The sequence below is a fragment of the Rhipicephalus microplus genome, chromosome 2 (genome assembly GCF_043290135.1).
Source record: "Rhipicephalus microplus isolate Deutch F79 chromosome 2, USDA_Rmic, whole genome shotgun sequence".
NCBI lineage: Eukaryota > Metazoa > Arthropoda > Arachnida > Ixodida > Ixodidae > Rhipicephalus > Rhipicephalus microplus.
The window spans coordinates 210,696,137-210,706,607 of record NC_134701.1 but is presented as its reverse complement, the minus strand read 5'-3'; positions in this window follow the sequence as shown (position 1 = coordinate 210,706,607).

The window sequence follows — 10,471 nt, the reverse complement described above, 5'->3', positions numbered from 1 at the left end:
AAACGTGCCAGCCGTGACGTCACCAACTTGTGTGAAGTTTGTACTATAGTAAACTGTGGCCTCCAAAACTGCTATTTGACATCAATAACAAAGCCGTTCCATCTCGGAGGTCATGCTTTTCATTCAATTTGCCATAATTATCAATCGCCGTTGCAAGCGCAGCCTGCAAAACCACACAGCCAAGTCGGTAGAAAACTTGTATAACGACGGTGACTCTTCCTGGAAGCCTCAGAAAAACACAGCAGTAGTGTTCTTGCGCGTTTAGGTTTTGCTTCCACCACTGAATTTTGTTCAATTCTGTGTCTTCGAAATTATTATTATAGACCACTTTATTGAGATCAGAAACCTACAATGGGTTATTCGCATCAAGGACTTCAATCCTCCTTTTGGTCTAGCTGCTTAATCAAATAAATTAAAAAAATAATAATTTATACAACGTTCTTAATTACTGTCCAAAGTTATGTATTTAACCATCTGAAGACGCCTGCGGTTATAGAAGTAATTCTGGATATGCGGACAAACCATCGCATTTTCCTGTTTCTTGAGAGTCCCGCCGTGGTGGTCTAGTGGCTAAGGTACTTGGCTGCTGACCCGCAGGTCGCGGGATCGAATTCAGCCTGCGGCGGCTGCATCCTCGATGGAGGCGGAAATGCTGTAGTGAGTGAGTGTGAATTTATTAGAAGGCAGAGAGGTCGGCCTGAGCTAGTTCGCTCTAGCCTGCTACTCTACACAGGGGATAAGGGAAAGGGGAAAGAAAGAGGGATGAAGGGTGATGATGGGCACAAGAAGAGGTGGTGCGTATGTACAGTAGCCACTTAGTATAATACCCTACAGTCTTGTTTCTAGTCCAGTGCTTTTTATAAAGTCTAGAACAGCCTTTGTAGCAGTTTTTGACACTGTTTGGTCGTTCATTGCTGACAATATGTGGCTTTCACTTAATGGTGTTCGTCCAATGCTTGCCAACGTTGCAGTTAGCATTTCTCTTTGTGACACGTATAATGCACAGTCACAAAATATGTGAGCTATCGTTTCGCGCACTTGGCAGCGTTCACAATTTGGGCTGTCCGCACGGCCGATTAGGTGGGTGTAGTGACGAGTGAAGGCGACGCCCAGGCGAATTCGGTGCAGTATATTAGCATGTCTTCGGCTGATTTTATCTGGAAGACGAAAAGTCATACTGGGGTCTGTTTCCCGCAGGCGCTTGTTCCGGTGATCTGGTAGCAACCAGTAAGTGGCAGCGCATTCGCGCATGAGTGATCTCAACAATGTGTTGACGTCAGCTCGCGAGTAGGGTACTTTGACATACATAGGAGCGTTGTATATTGCCGCTCTTGCTTCGCTATCGGCTGTTTCGTTGCCAACCAGGCCGCAGTGTCCAGGAATCCATTGGAGTGTAATCAAGTGACCGCCCCTGTGTGTTAGGTCAAATGCTTGGACGATTCCTAACGTTAACTCGTAAAATTGGCCTCTTCTTAAGCAAGAATGGATAGCTTGAAGCGCTGATTTTGAATCAGACAGAATCGTCCATTTACGCGGTGCTTGATCGTTCACAAATTTTATGGCTTCTTGTATAGCAACAAGTTCTGCAGCTGTCGAAGATGACCTACGATCTAATTTGTACTGTCGGGAAATACCGAGTTGAGGGATCACGAAGGCTGCAGCTGAGGCGGATGAAGTTACGGATCCATCGGTGTAAATGTGCACAGAGTCGCTGTATCGGTCATCTAAATGTGCCAAGGTGAGTTGCTTGAGGGCAATATAAGAAACATGCGACTTATACGAAATTCCACGTATGTGAAGGCACACCAGCGGTTTAGTCAATGTCCATGGAGGCACTGCAGGGATTACGGCAGGTGCAAAGCCTGACGGGATCATGTGCCTATGCGTATCGAGGCATCGCGAATAGGTACAGCCTGGTCGGTCCACTTGTAGCGAAGATAACGGGTGCTGTGCATGTCGGGTCAGCAGACGAAGGTGCACTCGAAGAGGCTCACAGGACGTGTAAACCTGTATAGGGTAGGTGCGTGACTCCTCTATAGTGCCAGAGGTAGATGTGCACCGTGGCAGGCCAAGGCATATTCTCAATGCTCGTGCCTGAAGGCTCTCTAAAGTACGAAGGCACGTTGCCCGCATGCTGGAAAGCACAGGTGAGCTGTACCTTATATAGCCCACAAACAATGCCTTGTATAACTGCAGAAGACTTTTCTCCGAAGGGCCCCATCTCAGTCCGGCTATAACACGAAGAACATACACAAAACTGATTAGTTTGTTTCTCAGCACAGTCACATGCTTTGACCAGGACAGGTTGCGATCAATGACGACCCCTAAATAGCGGTGGTGCTTAACCACGGGAATCACTGCTCCGTGAGCAAAGATTGGGTACCGCGACATTGATTTCTTCGTAAATACCAATGCAGCACATTTTGCTATGGAAAGTTCCAGGCCCTGACGACGTAAGTACTTAGATGTTATTGATGTACCTTGTTGTAGCCTTGCTCGCAGTTGTGGTCGCGTTGCTCCAGATGCCCATATGCATATGTCGTCCGCATACGCACTGATTCTGACAACGTCGGGAAGCTCAGCTTCAAGGCCAATGAGTGTTATGTTAAAAAGCATGGGGCTCAGGACGGCGCCTTGCGGAACTCCACGGCTTACGAGGTGCCTGGCCGTGTCACCGTCGGATGTCGACATAAAAATGGTACGTCCTCTGAGATAGCTCCCTATCCATGCGTGTAGTCGGCCACCTACGCCGATGTCTTCAAGTGCGTCAAGAATGGCCTCATGGTAGACGCTATCGTACGCGCCCTTTATATCTAAGAAAATGGCCCCTACCAATCTCCGACGTTGTCTTTCCTTTTCAACAGAAGAAACTAGATCTACAACACCATCTATAGATGATCGACCTCTACGGAAGCCATTTATAAAATCTGGTAAGCCAACATTATTCTCCAGCAGCCATTCCAATCTTGCCAGCACCATGCGTTCCATCACCTTACCGATGCAACTGGCTAGGGCAATGGGTCTATAAGAAGACAACTCGTGTGAACACTTGCCTGGTTTCAGTAAGGCCAGTATGCGGCTGAACTTCCAACTCTCTGGTACTGTCGCTGTTTCCCACGTAGAGTTGTAGAACGACAAGAGAGCCTGCCTTGCTTCCTGGCTGAGGTGATATAGAGCCGAATAAGTAATTCCGTCAGGCCCTGGTGCGGACGACCGTCGGGACGTAGAAATCGCAGCGTCGAGTTCGTGCATTGTGAATGGCAAGTCGAGGCGATCGTCGCTGGATGGCGGTGAGGCTAAATACGAAGGTGATATCGATGAGGAGGATATAACTACGAGTAAGTGGCAGTAATCTTCTGCAACCTCTACTTCAGGTCGACCTTGCTTTAGAGCCAAAGATCGGAAAGGGAACAACTGTTGAGGGGCGTCTGAAGGCTTCGGACAGTTTGCCATATTCGAGACAGGGGTTTTCTGGGATCAAGAGAGCTACAAAATACCCTCCACCATTGCCTATCGAGCTTATCGAGATGTCGCAATACATGTCGTTGTGCTTGGCGTGCTGTAGATAGGTCAGCTGGTGATTTCGTCCTCCTGTATTTTCTCTCTGCCCGGCGACGAATTGCACGAAGGTATTCATATTGTGCGTCAAGTTGTGATCTTGGTAGCGACACATTCACAAGTTTTGTATGCGTTGTTAAGGCTGATGCAATTAGGCTTTCTATTTCAGATATAGATTGAATGTTCCCGCACTGAGCATTTACAGAAGCTTGGAATCCTGGCCAGTCTACGCTTTTCACAGGCCGGGGAGACGAACGATGGAAACCTTTTAGCTGTATATATGTAGGGAGATGGTCACTTCCATGTGTTTCAACGTCTACAAACCAACAGGTGGTAGGCAAGAGATTTCTGCTCACAAAACATACGTCTAGACAGCTGCTGTACGATGCGCCACGGAGGTAAGTAGGTGAGCCATCGTTAATGGACATAAGGCCTGGAAATGCTGTAGGCCCGTGTGCTCACATTTGGGTGCACGTTAAAGTACCCCAGGTGGTCGAAATTTCCGGAGCCCTCCACTACGGCGTCTTTAATAATCATATGGGGGTGTTGAGACGTTAAACCCCACATATTAATCAATCTGATTTTCTAGAATTTTGGACACATTTCTTGAAACAAGCGGTGTACATGTGTAATGCAACACTTTTATCAGCGTGGTGGCGCACTGACTGACTGAGTCATTTTCACTTGAAAACAGGCTAGAGTATAGATAAGATATTAAATGCGAAGCATTTCTTAGCGAACTTCGGTAACTTGGGCGTATCTATCTATCTAACCACCTACGACATTTAGCAATCCTGGCCGTTTCGATAATTGTATCGATACCAAACTTGGTATGGCATAACATGACTGTATGAAGAACGTATTTGATTAGTCATAACATAAAAATCTTGTCATGAATGTCATGATTTACAATTCATGATCCTGCAGCTCTTGCGGTGGTTTCGTTCACATGATATGTTGCTAAACTGGTATGGTATGGCATGATTGCATGGCAAACACAAGCGACAGAACCTAACATGAAAATCATGACATGCTGTCATGTAACATGACTACATACCACGACGATAGTTATAGCGCGAGAACAAAACGACGACACAGAGACAAGAAGGACACGAAAGACACGAGCGCTCGTGTCTTTCGTGTCCTTCTTGTCTCTGTGTCGTCGTTTTGTTCTCGCGCTATAACTATCGTCATGCCATACCAACTAGCCCAAGCTGCCACACTTCTACATACCACGCTCATGACGCGCTCGCGACAGTTTCGCTGGTGTCAAATACTACCAAATTTGGTATTACAGTACGTGAATGGATGAAGAAGGTATGTGACTGGTGCAAATATGATAATCATGATGTGCGTGTTATGCAACAACATGACTACGTGCCACACTCATGATGGGATTACGGCCGTTTTGCTAGCTTCACATATGCCAAATTCAGTATTACGTGACGTCAATGGATGACGAAGGTATGTGACTGGTTCAAACATGATAACCATGAGATGCGTGTCACGTGAGAACATGACTACATGCCACAGTCAAGGCGCCAATACATTTCGACGTGACGCGGTGCGCGTGCTCGCCAGCGTTCATTTCGACGCGTCACGCCGGCGTTGCCACGCCAGGCGCCGGACCTGCAATATACTCGCAAGCGTGCGCCGTGGTGCGTTGCTTTGACGCATGCGCGTTTGAGCGCGTCCGGTGTCACTCCGTCACGAAAAAAGGGAGATGCAGTGTTATCTTGGTAATGCATCGGCACGAAATGCAGCGTGTCGCATTTCGCACCGGTTGCCGTCGGGCCGCGCCGATGGACACTGGTCGCGTCTGGCGTCAAACTATAGAGTGCTCGCGTTTTGCTAACGTAGCGTCGCTGTGCCCAGCGTGCGCTGGCGTCAACGCTATATTGGAGTATATTGGGCCCTTTATGATGTGCTCGTGGCCGTTTTGCTAGCTCCACATATACCAAGTTTGGTGTTACGTGACGTCAATAGATGACGAAATATATGACATGGTGCAAACATGATAATCCTGACACGCGTGTCATGCAAGAACATGACAACATACCACGCTCATAGCGTGCTCACGGCTGTTTCGCTAGCTCCACATATACTAAATTTGGTATCACGCGACGTGAATAGATTACGAAGGTAAATGACGCATCCAAGCATGACAATCATGACACGGAAGCCATGTGCGGCATAATTTACCTCTACTTCGTAATGTTGTGCTGATTTTAAAGTGACATATTTCTCATTTATACTTCGCATATCATCGATTGCGAAGTATAAATGAGAAACGTGGGATCAGTCAATTTTTTATGTTCCGTAGGGTCGATTACTGCGTGAACCCCTGAGAAGATATCATCACGTGATGATAGCAGCCGCATCGGCCATGAAGATATCAGACAGACCTTGCATAGATGCCCCATCAAACGCAGAAGTTAGACCGTCGACGGTCTCGACACGAGTGACGCAGAAATAAAAGTCATAATCGTACGTTGACGTCACCACGACGTTACAAATCACTAAAGCTTGCGACGTTACAATTACGTTACTATGACGTTGTCAATTGGTTAAAGAGGGTCCGATTACGGAGCCAGTGCAAAACTAGGTGAGGTGCAGAACGCTTGAAATGCCTCCGATCCTGGAGGCAATGCGAAACCACTTTAGGTGCAGAAAGCTCTCGCAGGGAGGCGGGGTAAAACCAACCTACGCCCGCACGTCCAGTTAAAAGAAAAAGAAGACTTTCGCTTTCGAGTCACCATGGTCGATGTATATGTGAGTTATTACTTGGCATATTGTACTTACAGTGTCCTTATGGTTTCCTAAAATTAGTTCGTAATTCAATAACTAGCAAAACGCACACCTTGGTCACGAAAGAGTAAGCATCGATGCAATCATACAACACATTTCAAGAGAAGAATTGATAGGGTGCCCTGGCCACCAAAGCAAGGGTGGCGCCAGGATGTTTTTACTGGGGGGAACCCAGGCCAGGTCAAATGATTTCCTTCAGGGTGGCTGGGAACACATGCGTTGTGTTTTTTTTTTCACTACGTTTGCTCATCGGCGGGAGGGGGGCAAAAGGGGAACAAACCTCCTTGAAGGGGAATAACCCCCCCTAACCCCCACTGACGCCGACAGTGCACCAAAGCCGACTTTGATGAAATGTACTCCAGGTGTATGTTTTGGAACCTGAACAATTATTCTGAAGGTCTGTGGAAAAAATGAACATTGTAAGGAGGAATAAATTTTTATTTAGAACTATCCGTCGATTTGGCTGAGCCTAGACTTCCCAAGTGTGGACCGTCGATGTCTTGCCTCTTCGCTGTATCACGGGCTGGATAACAAAGAAAAATATGCAGACAAATTTCGGCCGCTGAAATTTACACAGGTGTGTGTTGAACTGAGCTCGTTGAATTTTGACACGAAAAGAACAAAAATATTTTCTGGAACAACGAAAGAAACGGGACGGAGAAAGAATAAGCACATGACACAAGTCCCGTTTTTTCTCGCTGTCCTTCTCAGTATCATGTACCGACACTGGCCTTTCAAAACACCCTTCTGCAGAAAACATTAAGTTGAGCTATATATTCTCTGCACATATTCATATGTAAGTATAGATTTCATTCTGCAATGATCAAAACTTTATTACTCCCAAAAGAGGAAAGCGGCCGAGAGGTCGGTTACGCTGCTTAGAGGAGGTCAGCGGGGATGCCTTGGGACACCGCGGCCTCCAATGCACGTGAGATTACCCGGCGTTGCTGTGCCGAGTCAGTGATACGCAGGCAATTGTCGCGAACGAGCGCTCAAGAAAGCGCGCGCCTCTATTTTCTAGCGACGGCGACAATACCAGGTGCCATTTGGACGCGCCAGAAACCGGCGAAAAGAAGAAAACAAACATCAACGGACTCCTCGGGTGCGCCCTCTCTCCCCCTTGAAGACGCCGCGATACGCCGACCAACCTCCTCGCATCTGTCGCCGAGCGATCTGTGCAAAAATCTCGAAGGGGCGTGGTGATGCAAAGTTGCATCACCTTACGAAAGAGGTCCCGCCCTTTCCACAGCCGTGATGGTGCAGCGCGCCGGCGAAACGACTGGAAACGTCTATAGAACCTAGGGCGAACGTATATAAGCAAGCACCTCGTTCGTTTGTCTTTCCGCCGCAGCCATGCTGCTAGGTGTTCTGGGGACGCTCGCTCGCTCCGACTCTCCTAGCAGCGTCGGGTGTTCACTTTGCGGCGCACACACGGTAATACACACACATTGCAGGGGAATCGCACATGCGTTGCGCAACATATATACTCAACTCCACACACAAATGAAACATACACGGATACGTACAAATTAAAACACAAGTGCCCACCAGCGCTGGCTCACATGGTTCCCTTTAAGAGATGGTTGGTGTAATTTTTTTCGGGTGGGGGGGGGGGGGGGGAAGAGAACCAGGGTAAACAAAACAATGACAGCGATGAAGATCAACCAGAGAGTACAAGCGCTGGACAATGCTTCATTTTGTTTACATAAACTTTTGCTCGCACACGCTTTTAGCGCTCGACCGTGTATGTCTTACCGTGTTCATGTTTATCTTTCTGCGCATACCAGTTTTCCTTGAAGAATGAACCAACTCGCCTAGCTAGAAATTCTATTGAACACTCCGTTATTTGCGCCTAAAAAAAAAAAAAAGTAGCCGCTGAACGTCTTACTCCAAATCCTCAGTTTGAACTACCCGAGCCGTCGTGTGCGGTGTTACATTCAAGAAACGCAACCGGTGCAAGATTGCTGATCTAATCTTTTACGTTTGCGGCAGCTGCTTGCTCAGTAGTTCCGGGTGGTCTTCCCGCCAACGCATCGCTTTCAGATAGCTCGCGCTGCCCACCATGGCTGAAGGCGTTTTGTCCCCCGTAAAAAAGAAAATTTAGCAATTAATTATTTATTCCGTATAGCAAATACATTACTACCCCAGCATCACACTTAGTGTATTATTTTGGTGTAAGAGCCACGATGCCGTTTGAGACTGACTAATCATGTATCACCAACTCGCCCAATCAGTCATGTATCACCAACTCGCCCAATCAACCATTTTGGCCGTTTGAGAGGCAGCCTTCTATAGGGTTTTGTTCGAGTAGCGATGCATGTCGGATGCGGGGGCACGCCAGTAAATGGGTTTAGAAAGAGGGGTTAACGATTTGTACTTCGTACTCTACGATGGGAGAGCGTAAAGCCGTCCCGTGCATGATGTACGAAACAAAATCACATGTCTGTGTTTAGAAAAAGATGTATAACGATTTCGAGCACTTTGTACTCAACTATGGGAGAGCACTGAGCCGTCCCGCTAAAAGAGTTTCCGGGGCCTGATGATTGTGTGTTTAGAAAAAGTGGTTAACAATTTAGAGTACTTTGTACTCTATTATGGGAGAGCTGGAAGCCGTCCCGTGCACCAACTGGTAGGTGTTCTGTGGGGGGGTTAGAAAAAGGGGGTAACGATTTAGAGCACAGGGTACTCTACTATGGGAGAGCTTAAAGCCGTCCCCAAACACGATGCCAATGTTTCAAAATGAGGGCAAGACTTCCTGTGGTGCACCTCTTTACTAATCGACCATTGTGTAACAAATATCAACGTCGCACTCCTCTTTTCAGAGTCGGGAAATATCACAGGGCCTTTAAAAGTTGACTGGCTATGTTGAGCAGCGCTATGTTGAACATCTATATGTGCAGCAACGTGTGCCCTATTCTTTTTGGGCTTTACGCGTTTTCTTCGTGTTCTCTCTCTTTCCTTTAATCAACCTTCACTGAATGGCTGTTGCTGATACTAAAACTTAAAGAAAATGAATGAAAAATAAGAAGAATTTAGGCTTCGGAAAAGTTCTCCATCACGATGGGATGTGAAGGTGGGGGGGGGGGGGGTGGGGGGGTATGTACCACTGCAGCGCTGCACCTCTCCGGTCGAAAACAAGGTCTGCAATGGATTAAAAACATGGCAGCATATCCACGGAGTGAATAATGGAGAGTGGGGCGAAGCATCCGTCCGTCCATTCGTTCTTGCTTCTGTCTGTCCATGCGTGCGTCGGTGTGGCCGCCCGTGCGTGCGTCTGTTCGTGCGTCCACACGTCCATCTGTGCGTCCGTCCGTGCGTTCGTCCATGCATCCGCTCCTGCGTCCGTCCATGCGTTCACCCGTCCGTGCAGCCATCCGTGCGTCCGTCCATGCATCTGTCTGTGTGTCCGTTCGTCCACCTATTCAACAGTCCAAGTACCACCATCTCGCATCTTTTCATTATATATTCCTCATATAGAAGCACCGCCATCCAGAGGACATTCCAAGGACTGAACGAGAGAAGGCACACGCACACTTTCTTACGGCTTGCGCTTCGTGTCTACTTCACACCCTTAACCTTGTCGAGTTCATGGTATACACTAGTTCACTGTATTCATGGCACTGCGGCCCAACGCTCGCTAAACCTTTCTAAAACCAAGGAGGTTACGCTCAGCGAGTATAACGTAGCAACATTTTCCTGTCAGATGGTGCTCAATGTACATGCCAAAGGCCGCCAATGGGAAATGAGAGACAGGAGAATTCGGCTTTTAGTTAACGCGCACGCTGCGAATTTTTTTATTGTTAAATAATGCACAAAAGAAATCTCCCACCAGCACCACCTTGGAGGTCAAGATGTAAGACTGGTTTCTGTGCTACTACTTCGACGGGTGCCGCTATAAGAAGCTTCGCCCCTAAAAGGGAATGAAGTGACGACATGTGGTGGACTCTGCGCTGAGCGGTTGTGTTGTCCGCCATCTCCGACGCCAGCGTAGCTCTCGCTGATCGGCCCACCGTGCGCGATTTCCTGACACCGTGCATCTTTGCCTAGCGGTTCACTGTCCTCGGACTCCTTCGACCGTGTCCCCCACCTTTTCTAGGATGACTGC